Here is a 17,738-nt window from a genome sequence, read left to right as displayed (position 1 = left end):
TTCTTACGTTTGAAAAAGTTGGGGCTGCCGAATTTTGCATTATTTATTCTGTTGTGTACATGGACATAGTAACAAATTTTAATGAATCTGAAAAAAGTTATACCAAAAGTTATACCAAAATTAATGAATTTCATTTGGATGACGTCACATGATGAAATAGTAGTATGGGCCCATGGGGAAGTTATTTCAATTTTCAAATGCATTCAATTTGAGTAAATTTGTGATTTGAATTGAATTTTTAATTGTCACAGTCAGTCAGTTTACAGTAGTTCCACAGGTTAATGCAATTCTTATGTTTGAAAAAGTTGGGGCTGCCGAATTTTGCATTATTTACTCTGTTGTGTACAAAAATATTAAAGCCTTCCAAATAGTTTCAATATATAAAATAACAAATCCACCCAAAATATTGAAACCAAAACTAATATATAGCAATCTTCAGAAAAAACTGCAACATTTTTCAAAATCCACCCAGCCCAATGAAGTAACGAAACAAATGCCAAAGATACAAAACAAATTCCGAAAACAAATTAGTTCAACATAACAAATATGACAAAATGAAATTATTCAATGAATGAATGCATTCAAAACTAAATGAAAATTTCCAGCATGCACATGCCTAGTTTTAATGTTGAGACAGTCCTAAAATAGGCACATTTCTGTGTCTACCATGAGTCCCTATGGGCAGACTTGGAGAGTTGCAGGTTTTGGATCAGCTTCTCGAATAGGTGGCCAGAAGAGGTAAAGAGTGAATACACGTACACAAGTAATAACAAGATATTAAATGAAATTCTGGGCAGGATTGATATGTACTTTGTACATACGCATTTTCAATAATGTTATTTAATTGCTAGATAAATTTGTAATTTTTTTATTTGCATCAGTCTTATTTTTTAATACAGAGTAAAGTGTGTAATATAACTAATCACAGCTCTCAATATTATTTTATTACAAATGACTACTTTAATTTATTTGAAAAGACTTCATTAAATGGCATTTAATCAGTTTGAGAAAAGGGCTACTGAGTCTTTTAAATGAGACAAGGCTAAAATCCCCAGTGAAAAGTAATATAAGGTGAGCAGTGAGCAGGTAAGGCACAAATGCAAAACAAATGTTATTGCAGGAACAAAAAAAAACTGCAATTACGATTATTTTAATTAGCTTGTCATTTTGTGTTTATCGTCGTAACATTGGTTTTATAATGCTTTATTAAATCTGGCTTTTTGACAGAGTGTCTTCTGGCCATGGCTCCTGCTGTGAAACATATGGTGTTACCCATAATGAATATTAATGCCAGCCAGCACGAATGCTCCTGTGGGACAGTCACAGAATCTTGTCTGTGAATCTCCTGCAGATGGCATTGTTTCAGAAATATTTCATTTATTTCACTGATGTCACCAATTTTTGTCAAAGAAAAAAGACTAAGGACTTTGATGGTTTGACAACAGTGTGCCTATTATGATATGATGTGGGCCTCATTCTGAAAAGGCTACTTGCCTGGTTGTGTGTATCTTAAGTTACACATTAGAATGACCAAGATCTGTATGAGTGTCAGTAGGGTGTCAGAATTCTTTATCTCTATGCTTCTTCCAGGTCAGTGACTGAGAAAGAATTGAAGTCAAAGCACTAATATGACAGCTAGGGAATTACCATTCCCAAAAGAAAAGGTCAAGAATAGCTGCCTACATGCAGCTATTCTGTTAAAGTGATATTAAAGGGTCAGTTTTTTTAAATAACAAACATGTCATACTTACCTGCTCTGTACACTGATTTTGCATAGAGCAGCCCTGATCTTCCTCTTCTTGGATCCCCCCGCCAGCACTCCTGGCCCTCCACCTTTCCGAGTGCCCCCATAGCAAGCCACTTGATGGGGCACGCATGCATGCTCACTCCTGAGCCCCAGTCTGTGTGTCTATAAGGCTGACAGCAGTGGAAGCCAATGGCTCGTGTTGCTGTGTTTCAGCCAATGAGGAGAGAGAAACCTAAGAGAGCAGCTGCTCCCGTGCACAGCAATGGTAAGTATTAGGGGGCGCTGCACACAGAACGTTTTTTACCATCATGCATAGAATGCTTGAAGGTTAAAAACCTTCAGCCTTTACGACTTTAAGACAGATGTACTTTAAAGGGCCACCTAGCTAAAAAAAGATATTTCAGAAGACTTCAGTTTAAGCCTATTTGGGATGGATTTAACAAACAACTATCTAAAACCAAGGAGGCCCACTAAAGTGTAGAGCTCAAGAGACATTGCAGGGTAACCATAGTCTGTTTTATATTTAATTATATGACGTGTGCCCAGTTTCAGACAAAATACCTTATTTTTCTTCAAATACAGTGGGAAGGGTTAGAGTCTCTGTCTGATTTTTATTTTTATTTAGTATGAAACACATATCTTAGAGGTTCTGGGACTTAAAATTTTATTAATTTGAAATGACCAGGAAATCATTATCATTCACTAAACCTACTGGCTCTTGTGGGGTTGCTCTTCTTGGTGGGTCCTCAGAATATGAATCTAAATGTACGTACGACCAGAAAAGAAGCACCAAACCAAAAGGCAAAAGAGTCCTAAATAATTTTAATTGTTCTGACTATGATCACACAGGACAACCAACTCAGTTTAGGAGCTACCAAACTCTGGTCATGGACAGAAAAAAAAGTCTGATATTAATTTTAATTATTGCATGCAATCCACAATGAACTTGGATGGAGTTAGGCTTTCATGACAATTCCAGTTCACGTTTGTGTATGTCTGCTATAGGCTAGTTTATGTCAAGCAGGGCAGTATATTCTGGTTTCAGTCATTTATGGTCCTATGATCTTCTTTTTCATTGAAACTAATGCATTTTTGTTTCTAAATTTTTTGCCAGAATTTTTAAAAAAGAAACTGTGTGGCATTTTCAGTGAGTACAGCTTTTAGTTTCTAAGGTTTTATTGGAGAGAAGAGGTTCATAAAATGTGTAAATTGAATTTGCCATATTTCCTATGCAACAAATGAGAAATCATTGCACATAGGTATATATTGTATAAGTTGAGTGTAACAGCAATAACAAACAAAAGATGTTTCAATACGATGAATAAATGGCTCCAATCTTTGTGTATTAATTGATAAAAAAACAAACAGAAGGAGGTTACCAGTAAATCTTAAACACATACTGTATTCTTTATTGTTCCCGTACAAACATAAACTTGCAACCCTCTGTACAAAAATATCTCCTCTTAGAAGTTTTGAATGGTGACAACATCTCCCAACCCAAAGACATAATACCATATATACATCAATCACACCCTGAGATACCAATGTCTTTATAAATGCTATATATAGCTGTATAAATACAAAAATCTGCTAAGAAGCACAAGGTATGCACTGCAATTAATGTATGCTCAATCAACATTCACTCAATCTCAACAGCTGTGCACTATGCAGATCAGAGACCACTAAGGTCTAAACAACCCAAAAGCAGTCACAGCACTGAATATAAAAGGCATCCTGCACTGAAGAAAGTTATCATCCTAGAAGGACATCTAATGAAGGGATGCAAAATGAAGCAGGTAAAATGAAGCGATTTTCTGCTGATAGCTTTTTGTGGGACTGTGTCAACTGTCTAGAGCACTAACAGCGCAATGTTATGTTTGTACAGTAAAGCATATGTGTATAAGCTTGCTTGGCGACCGCTTCTGTTTACTTTTTTTACCTTGTATATTTTGGTCCAGAAGGCTTACCTGTGCTTCCATTTATGAGATATAATGCTTTGCACAGTAGGTGTTCCTCTTTTTTTAATCAAGAATTCAACTTAAAGCTAAGTAAGTAGAAAATTGTATGTAAAAAAACAAAATATATCCCCTGCAAGGTAATATCATAAAGTGCTCAGGGGCGGACTGGCAACTCATGGGGCCCCCGGGCAATAGGGGATCATGGGGCACCTGTGTCCTTGCCCAAACTCAAAAAAGCCTATGAAAAAGGTACCAGGGGCATCTCATGGGGCCCCCTACTGACCCCGGGCCCTCGGGCAGTGCCCCAGTTTCCAAGTGGTCAGTCCGCCCCTGAAAGTGCTAGTATGCATCGCATACTTGCACATTATGAAGGACTTACCTTAAAGTGAAGACCTCCAGCAGCACTCTGTAACTGCTGCAGAGGCTTCCATCTTCTCCCGTTCTTCCTTCTGGGTTAGTGAGCCTCAGCCATCTGACTGGCCAAGTCGCGATGACATCACTTCGCACGGGAGAACTGGGCCACGGCACATTACTCTGAAGGAAATGGCATGGGTATGACGTTCCTTCAGAGCGCATACGCTGGCTCTCAAAAAGAGTGAATATCTCCTAGACGGTGCACGTTTGGGAGATATTGATTTTACCTACATGTAAGCTTTATCATACGCTTGTTTGTGGGAAAAAGTTAAAATAAAGAGTTTACTACCACTTTAACATAAAATATGTGGTTCAGGTGTGGGCAGATGTTGAATCATCTTGCTATCTTATCAAGAATAACATTTTATAGCTCAAGAGTTCCAAACTTGTCCAATCTGGGTTCACAATTGATCACTTTAGAGTGTCTTGCAGTTTCACTTTGTACTGCAAGAATTTTTTTATAGTTGTTCTGCATTTACAGTATATGCTATATGATTCCTGGTAGCCAATAACATAACCTAGACCAATCTGTTAGTTGGGAATATTATATTTGGAGGTTCATCTTTCCACTTTAGGCTCATATGATCTTTTGAATTGGTTTTAGAGATTGGTGGTGACCTTGCACAGGACAGAAACCACTGCTTTTGGCAAAAGTTGAATTTATAAGTACAACCTAGGCCTAGGATAAAAAGTGCCTCTACAAAGATACAGGGATATATAATTTTATTTAAAAGCTAACATGGTTGTTTTCAGGTAACATAAGGTGAATGCACTTAAGTGCATATGTTAAAATTGTAAAATTAGAGGCAAAGTTAAAGTGGTTCTGCAGCTTCCTGTAAAAAAATTAAAAGTCAGCAGCAACAAAACTGTAGCTGCTAACTTTTAAAAAACAGCCCCTCGCCTGTCCGACGATCCAGCAATGTCCTCACCCCATCCATTTTTTCCAGCGGTGTCCTGTCCCAGAAGCCAGCATCTCAACTGTCTGGCGTGCGCCTGTGACAGCTTGCGCCTGCACATGGGCTGGTAGTGCTGCACATTTTGAATGGTCTGGCAGTCTTCTGGGACCTGTCATGTGTCCCAGAAGACTACAGGGAGAGAGGGGAGGGGGTAGAACTTATGCTTCCGATTGCCTAGACAGTCAGAGCGGACGTAGGAGCAGGTATCCGTCAAAATTGGGTACCTGCTACCCCCTGCTCCCCAAGAGCTCCCATTTCTTTACCTGCAGCGAGGGATACGGGAATCCACTTTAAGCTCTCTTTAAGTAGAATACTCTCAGTTTCCACAGCTAACACACCTGGATAAGTTTTTTATTTTCAAAAATGTTAGTCATTTTCCGATGACATTAAATGACATTAAATAATAAAATAAAAATTACAGTCACATGGTGGAAAAGATATTTATCCTTGTGCAAAAGCCTTGTGAACTGAGCCTAATATGCAAATGTGTTAGCTATTTTACTGGTAGAAAAAGGACTGGCCAGAGATATACCATTATGACATAGCTGGCAGGTTTGAACAAAACCACTTGCCCTCCAGAAGATTTATCCACCTTCATGACCAGGCCATTTGTGCTACTTTAACTGACAATTGAGCAGTCATGCAGCACTATACACAAATTATATTTATATAATTATTTTTCACACAAATCGGGCTTTCTTTTCGTGGTCTTCATAAATTTAGGCCAAAATGTATTCTGCTACATGTCTTTGGTAAAATAAAATCCCAATAAGTGTACATTAATTGGTTTGCTTGAAAGTAATAGTGACTACAAATGGCGGTATATACAGTATACTGGAATTTTTTTTATTATACTAGTAATAGCGGCGATCAGCGACTTATAGCAGGACTGCGATTGTACAGAGGGCATTCTGACATTAACTGACACTGGGTGGGAACTGACTAACTGCCACTGACATCTCCAGTGACACTAATACAGTGATCAGTGTTAATGGCACTGAACAGGAAGGGGCTAACATATGGGGCAATCAAAGGGTTCTCTGTGTGTTAGGTAGTGGATAAACTGTGTGCTGTGTAGTGTTTTACTAGGGGACATGCTGCTTTTTATCTCCCTGCTTTGCACATAAAACCAGCATGTCCCTGCTGACAGGAGAGAGATCTGTGTTGTTAACACTCACAGATCTCTCTCCTGTCAGCCGCTTCGCCGATCAGAGTCCTGGCCATGAATCACTGGCCAAAACCCAATGACTGACACCTACAGGAGCCAATGACAGCATGGGTGGAATGCCGCACGCGCCCCCAACCTTGAAATGCAAAATTACATACATTTACGTGATTTTGCGCAGAGCGGATGCCCTGTAGCAGTAAAACAGGGTGATCGGCAAGTGGATAAATAGCAATATATGCATTCCAAGAATCTATGCTTTAAGGCTAAATTTCTGGAAGTGTATTGGAGCTCATAGCATAGATTTTATTATTTATTTACTATTTATTATCAATGTGGCAGAGTCAGGAGAGCTGGTTACAGCTTAGTTTAGGTTTCTGTTTTCATTTTTACATGGGTAAAGCTATGGCCAACTCTAACTTTATATATACTCAGTCTTCAGTGTCCTTTCTGTTATTTCTAACATTAGCTTTTGACTCCATCCCTGTACAGATCCCAGTGTCCCTCACTGTCTGGATTCAAAAATGGCATGGTTTGTATCAATGGAGAGTTTTCACAATCCATTTCCAGTATGACTGCACTCATTATGATATTAAAACTGAACAGGTTCCTTATAAAAAATCTGCACTAAAACTGACCCAGTGGAGATAACATTGTCACGTTCATTTGTTTTTCTTGTTAACCTTTCAGACATAGAACCAAAATAGAAGTAGAACGAACTGATGTATTCCAGTACTTTTCACTACATAGAGGTACTGCCCAGGGTGATGAGCCACTTGGAAATGTCTCTTTGTAATCTGAAGTTGACGGGACCTCCTGCTCTTACTATAGCACAAATTAGTGAATGCAGATGGAAGAATCAGAAGAAAACAATCTTTTTGTCTAGAAATCCAGACGTTGAATTAGCTCCAAGCACTGAGTCAGATGTCTCTACAGCTAAATTCAACAGAAATAGCATACCTTTTCTTTATGAGAGAAAATGGTTCTGGACAATCACTGGCAGGTTATCCATGATATCCATTATGAAACAGAAAAACTCATTGAAATACTTCATGGCTGCTAGCAAGACAAGATCTATCTATCCATCTATCTATCTATCTATCTATCTATCTATCTATCTATCTATCTATCTATCGATTTATCAACAATATCTATCTAAGACAATTTCATTTTGGACAGAGTAAGGAGTAGTTAGAACCCTGTCAGTGCTTTTCTTTTTTCTTTTTGTCCCAATGGGAAGATTTTCCCTAATGTTCTGCCTTATAGACACAATGGGAAGGGTGATGAAAGGAATTTCTTCAAGGTAAGGTAAATCCCTACTTATGATGTTATTGCAGGAACAATTGTCTCCTTTGGGAGATTTTCTTGCTATTCCTGTTTTGGTGACAACTTTTATTCATTAAATTTTCCTCTGTTGTCTTAAAAAAATTGGCTTGGAAGCAATTTAACACTTATTTAGCCAACATAGGAGTCATCAGAGGTGGTTCACTTTTTATGGAAAATATCTACCTGGGAATTCCCTATTTTAGCACAGACCTAAATGTATCTTTTTTAAAAAAAATTCTTTATTTAGAAGAATCAGCAGGACAGTGCAGAAGTCAAAACATTTAGGCATAACTGATATAAGAAGTGAGACTACATCACATGGCCACGAAGCATACATAGGACAAGAATTTATAGACCCTATAAAATATTAAAATATGGTGGCCTGGAAGCCTCTCTTGCCTATATGTCAGGTCATACGGATCCTCCCATTTTTTGTTACATTTTTTATGAGAGCTAAACATGTCTGACACTAACATTTTTAGTTTTGGGTAGAAAGATGAAAGGTTAGAAGATCTGTCAAAGTTTAAATGCTAACAAAAAATAGAGTAAGTCTCAAAAATCCATAAATTAATAAAAAAAAATCAGTCATAAGTTAATAAAAATAAATCACAATTTCAATTTATAAACCCATTTGACACGAAAGGTAATTAAAAAAAAATCACAATTTCAATTCATAAACTCATTTGATCCAAACCTTGTAATGAGTGCTTTAGTGGTCCATAAAGTCCATATTAATATCCACAAAATACAAAGTTATCTGATACAAATGAAGTGGAGAGTTCCAAAGGTTTAAGGTTAGGTTCATGCTCTTGTAGCTTTGTGTGGGTGCATTTGAGTGAGAAATACAGGAAAGAGGTCCCTGAACATTTCTCCAAGAAACACCGGCTGGACAGCAATAGGAAAGCGGTTGGTGCTGTGTTACCATGCAGTTTCTCGCACCTGAAAATGTGTTGCATTTTCAGATGCGTAGGCAATGCCCTTAATAATTAATGGCACCGTGGGGTATGTGCTAAAGAGCATTTTGTTTTGACTGTAGGTGCCTACTGGTGTGAGAATGCATGAGATTTACACTCACTCCTGTACCTTCAATAGTGTGAACTTAGGCTTTTGCATTTGTAACACAAGGTGGTCTGTGTCCCTCTTGAGAAAAATCTCACGTTTAAGGAGAACAGAAGTAAAGGTAAAATCTCACTACTTCCTATCTGTTTGACGGGTGTAAAAAAAAACAAGATTTGAAAAAGAAATCCCCCCCCCCTCCCAATGGAAACAGACAACAGTAAAAAATCTGTCAGGATTTTTAAAATTAATTTCTATCTGTGTTTCCATAAGGGACAGTTCTCCTTATTTTCTGTCCAGGTGAAACAGAACAGACAGAACAGAAAATGTCCATTATGGGACACAGACAGCAATCCCTTATATCTGTAAAGATAACTGGCACTCCATGATGTATTACAAGAACTTTGATGACATCAGTGGTCTGTTTGCATCATTACACTGTGGGTGCAGCTTAGTGTAGTGATGCCTCTACACTAACGGGTGGGTCCATGATGCCCTACAGTACAACATGTCCTCAATCTTTTAAGTTGAATGACTAATGTCACCTAGCAGTCAAATTAAATTACTGCAGAAAAACAGTGCCAGAAAGGAGGTGAGTTTTGCAGCTAGAGATGCTTTGTTTTCATTTTTTTAATAGTTAAAGTTTTCATTTTAACTATTAAAAAATTGCCCCAAGAATATTGTTTGTACAGCATTTATGCTGTATATATGATATTGAATTTATTTGCGTGTATATTGAGGGAAAGTTAATTTTGCTTCATGCAGTTCACTATTAGTGACACTAATAGGGAATTTAATAAACTCGATTTTACTTAGTTAATCATAGACTGTAATATGTGTCTGATCATACAGTAGTGGGGTTTGTTTGTGGGCAACAAGTAAAGAAAACATTTAATGAGAAAAATATGAAGGCTCATATTGTTGGCCTTTAACTTGAAAATGTAAAGTGATTGTAAAGGCAGATTTTATTTTTCTAAATAATAAACACATCATACTCACCTGCTCTGTGCAATGGTTTTGCACAGAGCAGCACTGATCCTCTTCTTCTCGGTCCCTCTGCCAGAGCTCCTGGCCTCTCCCTCCTGCCAAGTGAACCACAGCAAGCACATTGCTATAGGGGCACCCAAGCAGGCTCACTCCTGAGCCGCTGCTTTGTGTATCTATTCACACACAGATGCAGCTCAGTTCCACCCCTGATTTCTCTGCATTGGCTCACTGGCTGTGATTGACAGTAGAGGGAGCCAATGGCTCCTGCTGCTGTCTCAGCCAATAAGGAGGGAGAGACCTGGGACAGCCAAGGCTCTTTTGCACATCACTGGATCGAGATGGGGCTCAGGTAAGTATAAGTGGGGCTGAGGGGGAGGGGGGAGGCTGCTGCACATAGAAAGTTTTTTGCCTTCATGCATAGAATGCATGAACATAAAAAAACCTTGAGCCTTTACAACCACTTTACTTTCTGATCTGCATATTTATTCCGAGTCTGTTTTACAGAAAGTATTAAGGTCACTGGATTGGCAAGATAGCCAGGCAAGTAGCATTTTCTGGAGAGGTTAGCAAGGACAATCTCCATATTATCTCTGTAGCTATCATGTGTCTTCTCTGTAGTTAATCTGATCATGCTTTTACTATTTGGTAAATCACTGACCTGGGATAAGTATTTGCATAAAAGTTGCCAGGGTACCTGATGTGCACATGCTTTTTCCAGGTCAGTAAAATATTAAGTAATGAAACAAAGATCAGAATGACAGCTCAAACCTGACCCCTTCAAACACAAGTCAGGAATGGCAGCTGCTGAAAATCTATTCTTACAGGTTCCCTTCAAATCTAAACATACAACGATAGATTGTTACATTTGTAAAATGATGTAGGTTGGTTATTTGGATACTAGTATCTCTATGGTGGTAAGAAACAAGTTAGGAAAAAGTAGATTTTTCTTTTAAAAAAATGAAAAAATAAATATTGCTTACATACAGTAAACTGAAAATTGATACTCTGGTGGGTAGTTAATTCCTGGAAGATGAAGTGAGCGTGTTGTTTTAGGAAGCGTTTGCTGGGTGATAGCCATTAAGGTTTTGTTGTACTATGGGTGTGTTGAGTGGAGTCATAACCACTAATGACAACCTTGTGTAGTTAGGAGGATCACTCTAACAGGGTGCTAAGAAACGTCATTGTAATTAACTATGTGTTAGCTTTAACTCATTTTCTGCCGTTAGGTCAAAATTTAACCTTAGAAGATTCAACAGTTATTAAATGTTTTACACAAAATAAAATTTTGATCATTTTGCTAATTTTGCTTGCTTGCTCACTTTCTTTAGATGACTCTAACATGGTGTTACCCTAGGTTCACACTTAAGTGTTTTCCACAGCGTTTTGCAGAAATGCACTACAGTCCATTTAACATGATTTTCTATGGGACACGCTCACATCTCCATGTTTTCACCTGGTGCATTTTTTGGAAAGGGTCAGGGACTTTTTTTAATGCAAAAAGTTGCGTTTTTGGTTCTATAGACTTCAATGGAAACGCGGCAGAAAAGCATGTAGTGTATTTTGGCTGCATTTTTGTAGCATTTTTGATGCATTTTAAGTTTTAGAACTGCCTAGTAACAAGAAACAAAAATGCAAAATGCATCAAAAACGGATCAAAAACGCATTTGCAAAAACGCACAGCAGAAACGGATCAAACGCAAACTGCATAGGTGTGAATCTAGCCTTATGAAAAGTCATTGGAATGTGCTAGTTTTAACTTCTCTGCCATTAAGCCACGGCAAAAGTCAACTTCACCTGGGGACTTACTTAAATTAATAATTTTATCTGTGTCATCCAGGCACATTTGCTGCTTGCAAAACTAAAGTAATCATTTCAATACACGCTTTACATAATTGTACAGACTTCTCTACATACTTAGGACTTGAACTATTGTATATTAATTTGCATAAATTAAACTTTTTTTAAATTTGTATTTTTTTTTCACTGTTTAACTTATGCATGTTTTCTTTTATATATAAAACACATATCCTTAGCATTTATGACCAGCCTAAGACTTAACCGATTCCTCCCGCTAAAATAAACCACAAACCTACCTTATACCACTGAAAATTAAACTAGCCCTGAAAGAAACCTTTATCAACTAATGTAAATCTATCACTTAATCTTGACATTATTTAAGGTTTAAACTTCCTAATCCCTATCCTAAAAAGTAACCCTTAAAGTGGTTCTAAAGGCTGGACATTTTTTACCTTGATACATTCCTTGCATTAAGGCATTGTTTTTCAACCTTTTTTCAGTCAAGGCACCCTTTATAATTATGGACGGTCCCGAGGCAACCTTTATAATTATGAACGGTCCCGAGGCAACCTTTATAATTATGGACGGTCCCGAGGCAACCTTTAAAATTATGGACAGTCCAGAGGCAACCTTTAAAATTATGGACAGTCTTGAGGCACCCCATTCTAAAATGTGAAAAATGATTCTAATAGTATTATATAACACAGCAACATCCACACATATAGGACACCTAACATTAGAGGTGATTAATTCTTCTAACGCAAATACACTTTTGTACACTGGTACTGACTAGTATTCCAGTGTTTCTCTTCTTCCCGTTTATATCCATCACTGAGCTAATATGACCCCATCACTGATGGAGAGGGGCAGAGGAGGGTCAAATTAGGATGCTGTGCAGATAACTGACATTCTCCTTATCAACCGATGATGTAATTGGTTGTCAGGACTCTTGCCGATAGAAAGTCGTAATGGTGTACAATGAAAACCTGTGTAACTAAAAAGCAGGCTTGATCCACCCGCTGGCTTGCATACAAGTTTTGGGCAATTTTTAGACATTTTGACAAGGCACTCCTGAAGAAACCTCAGGGCACCCTGGTTGAGAAAGGGGGCATTAAGGTAAAAAATGTTCTTGTATTTTTATTGCCCCCTGACCTCCCTGTATATTTACCTAAGCCTGATCTCTCTCCTCTCTCTCTGCTGAAAAATACAACATTGAGAGCCATTGATTCCTGCTGTTGTCAATCAAATCCTGTGAGCAGAGATCAGAAGCAGGGCTGAGCTGCACTGTGTGTATCAATAGATGCACATAATCTGGTTTGGGATTGAGCCTGAAGATGCAGCCCCATAAGAAGAGGCTTTTTATGGTGGCACACTGGGAAGAGGTGCAGCCCAGAGTGCTGCCACGTGATCCAAGAAGAGAAGGTTCAGGGCTGCTCTGTGCACATTGCACAGAGCATGTAAGTATTATTTTAATAAAACAAAATTAAGCTTTACAATCACTTAACAGTAAACTAAATCCTAGCATTTTACTTTATCCTTCTTTCTATCCTTAACCCTTAAATTAAAGTGAACCTGTTTTTTTCCAGTGCAGGGCAAATTCTCCTTAACCAGCATACTCTTTTTATTTTTGCTTCCATTAGCCTCAGTCAGTTACTGGAAGTGAAAGGAAAATGCAACAGAACATACACAAGGCTGAGGGCTTCCCATCCCTACATGATAATATTGGACCAATGCTCACTTTCCACAATGGAGGAAGGGTAGTGAGACACATACTCTCCATACTCTTGAGTACAGCCTTTGAAGCTGAATGGAGCAGTGGTGAGCAAAAGGCAGGTCTTTGTTGCTGGAAAAGTCAGCTGTTGCTTTGTCATGCATAGGCAAAGCACAAGTTTATTTTATAAACTCTGATCCAAAGGCCCCTTTCACATGAAGGGTCCAATCAGGTCTGTCTGTCAGTTTTTAAGGCAGATCTGATTGGATGGTCCATTCACCCCTATGGACCGACGGGTGTCCATTTATACCAGCCTACCTCTGATCTGATCTGTTCCCCCTCCACCTAGGTGGATAGGATCAAAGGGAAGTTGAGTGTAAAGAGACAGCAGAATCTGTTTACTTCCAGCCACCCATACATCAGAGCAGGTTCTGTGTCCGCTCTGCATAAACTCAGCGGACACAGACCCGTCATCCACCCCCTCTGCTCTGATGAGCAGGGGATCAGCAGACAGATCCCCTACTGATTTAAAAAGAATTTGCCTAATTGTACCTTAATCTCTAACCTTTTGCCTATGACAAGCTTAAAGCGGAGCTCCACCCAAAAGGGGAAGTACCGCTTTAAGCCTTTGTCCCCCACTCCCCATTAAGGATTGGCACCTTTGGGGAGTGGGGGGGGGCAGGTACCCGAATTTAACAGGTACCGGCTCCCACTTTCGTTGCAATCGCCTAGGTGATTAGAAGCTGAAGTTTTCCTCCTCCCCTCCCTCCCCATAGTCTTCTGGGACACATGACAGGTCCCAGAAGACTATGGGGCCATTCACAAAGCACAGTGCTTCTCGCGCATGCGCAGTGGGCACCCGGCTGTGAAGCCACAAGCTGTCACAGCCCGGTGCACACACTGAAAATGCCGGTGCCAGGGAGAGAAGATGGCCAGAGAAACCAGCGGTGGTGAGGACACTTCTGGACCAAGGGACAGGTAAGTGGCTGTATGTTAAAATTCAGCAGCTACAGTTTTTGTAGCTGCTGACTTTTTTCTTTTTTTTTTCAGGTGGAACTCCGCTTTAACTGTCAGAAAATACCTACCTCAAAATGATAGCCAAAAAGCTCCCAATATATGAATGACAATGCAGCAACAAGGCCACAGAGCACCCTCTAGTCATTTTTATTTTTCAGATGCCTAATATACAGTCTATTTAACATCATGCTTATGAATGAGGCTCAGTAAATGTAAATATTAAATATTAAGTGCAAGAAAATTAAGGGTGTTCCTATGACTAAAATATAATATTTTATATTCTATCATACAAATAAAAAACTTGTAATGTGATAGCGTGATATAATAATAAAAGAAACATGTAATACATCAAAACCTTGATAACATTGTTCCACATGTCTGATGAAGTATAAATAAGTTTGATGTAATACAGAGTATATGAAAAGTCAAGATAAGATGTGATGTTTAAATTTTGATACATCCTGTTGTGTGTAATGTATGACATTGTACATGAATCCTCAGGAATGCTGCTGTAGGTGGCTTTCTTTCAAGTCTATCAAGTTGTGCGCAAAACATCAGAAAGGAACAAATCCCAAAGCTTTTCCTCACAGATCAAGTGAAGCTCTTGTCATAAGTTTGAGCGGCATGGGTGAGAAGGTTTAATAGTTTCTTATAAGTCTCATTTGCACTGAACATATCAAGGAACAGGTTGTAATCATTAGATAAGCCAAGCAACATGCTGGAACAATTTGCTGCAATTATAAAATAATCAAATGTAAGAAAAACACACTTAGTGTAAAACAAAGTTAACTCGCAGAGTGCAAAAAGTAATTAAACACAATCTGTCTTCTTGAAAAAAGTAGTGCAATGAACAAAATGCTAAGCACGAAGCGCAGTACTCATAGCAACCAATCAAAATCCATCTTATAGTGGTCTGATTTAAGAAACTCTGTTTGGTTTCTACAGTTAACTGCAGTTTTCAGTATATATACATATATATATATATATATATATATATATATATATATATATTGTATACTGTAAGTCCAATCACCAACATGTCAACATAATTTTAAAAGTAAATTTCATTATTTTTAAATCTGCAGCTTTTACTTAACCCTATTGAGAGTTTTATGAAGCTTTGACACACAGACCATGTTTAGCAGTGTAGTTATGTGTCAGCTAACTCAACAATAACTCTATGATTAATTTTTCGGGTTGACAGCAGTTTTGAGAACTACCAAAAATACGAAAAAACTAATTTTTAAGTGGACTTTACAGGTATCAGTGGGGACAACAGTACAAAAACTTCATCAAGTTTATTAAAATCAATTTAAAACTATTGGACGTGTCCACCTATACATCCCAGCTCCAGATGAAATACTTTTTCTGACAGGTATTGGAGCAATACTTCTTGAATGCTTACCAGAGCTATATCCATCATTATGCCTCCCCTTTTCTGGCAATATCATTTAGAGCATGGGTGTGTCTGTTCCTAATTGTGCCATTTATCTATACCATCTAGAAGGTGTAGTTTGTTTTGTGGTCTGTCCATCTTTGCTAGGTAGCCATTCTCTATGTCCAGTGAAGGATAAGTTATATCCTCATTTGTTCTTCTTTGGTTGTCTTCCCCTTGTCCCTTCCAACCCAGGAAGTGGCTTTTAGCCAGCACTGGTTGCCACACATACATATACAATCAGGGTGCAGGAACTCAACCACAACCCCCTAAAACCCTTTTCCCCCACACACATAGCCTCCAAACCACATTAAATAGTGGGTGTGGTCATGTCTCACTAGCAGTGGGAGGGTCTTAAAGGGGCATTAAATACAAGGAGTGCATTTCATACAAAGTGCACAGTTTTAGGGGGTTACACACAGAGTGCAGAGGTCAGGGGTGCGCTACTTGAAGTATTTGGGGGTGCACTACATACATAGTGCAGAGTTCAGGGGTGCACTGCATACAGAGTGCAGAGTTCAGCCTTCCTCCACAGCTTCTTACCTTTGAGTCCCCCCATCCACATCTAACGTTCACCCCCCACCACCTCCACTGCCCCACATCTTCTCCCTCCCTCCATAAAAGTTCCACCATTTTCCACATATCTTACTTTTGTTTCTGTATTAAACTGAAGCACCCAGCTGGCTATATTACCTCCCTGCACACTGTAGGTGGCTCCACCTCTCTCACTTGCAGGGAGATCATGCAATGAAGGTGTTGGCATCTGCACTGCACCCAGGGCACCTGCATCTCCCATGTCCATATCCTGCACTCAGTGGGAGCCGCTCAGGAGATCATATCTGTGGGAGGTGTTGGGAGACAAACTGTCACTTGTAAACACAGGAGCTGGACTTTGGTGCTTACAAGTGATAGTAGTGAGCAGAGAGCAGAGGGCCTGAGTCAGAGGTAGTGGAACTGAGTTCCGCCAAATTTCAGCTGAAAAAAATCACTGTATACAATACATGATAATGAACCAACGTGATACCATTGCATCCTGAGGAAGCAAACTGTCTGTGAAACATGTAGCATTAGAAGGTCATCTCACCATTTTGTACAAATTGAAATATTTATCCTGATGCTACTTTTGTAATTGAAGGAATTGTTAGTCTGGTGTTAGGTGTTCCATCTGGAATGGGGATGCATAGGTGACCAAGGTGGTCTATTGAACAGTTTCCATCTGAGCACCCCTGAATGTTAATACAATGTCTGCAGGCGTGAAGGAAATGCATAAGTGTGAAGGTGTAGACACTGTAAACAGGAACTTGGGACACTAGTATCTGTCAAGCATAGGTAAGGCTGACAATGCACCGTGGATATGCAAGTCTCCAAGTCCAGTTGAAGGTGGCTTCAGATCCCAAATCGGGTCAAGTGGTAGCCTAGTGGAAGGACACAAGGACATGAGCAGAATCAAAGTAAGAAACAGGCAGAAGTTGGGAACAATTAGGCAGAGAGGTACAGATCCACTACGCAAAAACATGGTCAGTAGTCCAAACCAAAGTCACTAGCAGAGACAGACAGAGAACATGAGTAGACAAGGATAATTTGAGAGCAAGGTCAGAGAGGAAGCTAGTCAGTAAGAGAATCAAGGTGTACTGGATAACAGCACAAGGGGGCTAGTGTAGAGATTGCTTAGTGGCAGTGAACAGGCACACAAATCTGAACACATGCATGTGCCTGTATATGTGAGCAATGATGTACATGCAGTCCGTCTTCTATGCTCATTGAAATGTGCACACAGCCAGACAATGCGCCTTAGTCCAGCTATTGGCACCATTTCCGGATAGTGACATTTTAGGACTATATGTCCAATAGCTTTTATATTGATATCAATAAACTTTATGCAGTTTTTAAATTGCTGTCTCCGTTGGTACCTGCAAAGCCCATCAAAAAATTCCAATTTTTGTTCTTGAGGTAGTTCCTACAGATGTACTTATTCTGGCCTGATTCCGACATAAGCATTTTTGAGAATTAGTTCTCTGCTGCAAGGTTAATTAACATTCTGACAGAGACTGTCAGGGATCCCCTCGATCCCCGCCGCGATGGTCCCGGCGCAGGCGCACTGCACCGCCCTGTGCAGGGACACGGGCACTAGTTCCGGGCCGGCCGCGGCGTTCGAGTTCGCGCATGCAC

Source organism: Staurois parvus, unplaced genomic scaffold (assembly GCF_062004578.1).
Source record: "Staurois parvus isolate SC_StPar_1 unplaced genomic scaffold, SC_StPar_1.0 ptg000299l, whole genome shotgun sequence".
NCBI lineage: Eukaryota > Metazoa > Chordata > Amphibia > Anura > Ranidae > Staurois > Staurois parvus.
The sequence above is the reverse complement of the archived record's forward strand: the minus strand, read 5'-3'. Positions refer to the sequence as shown.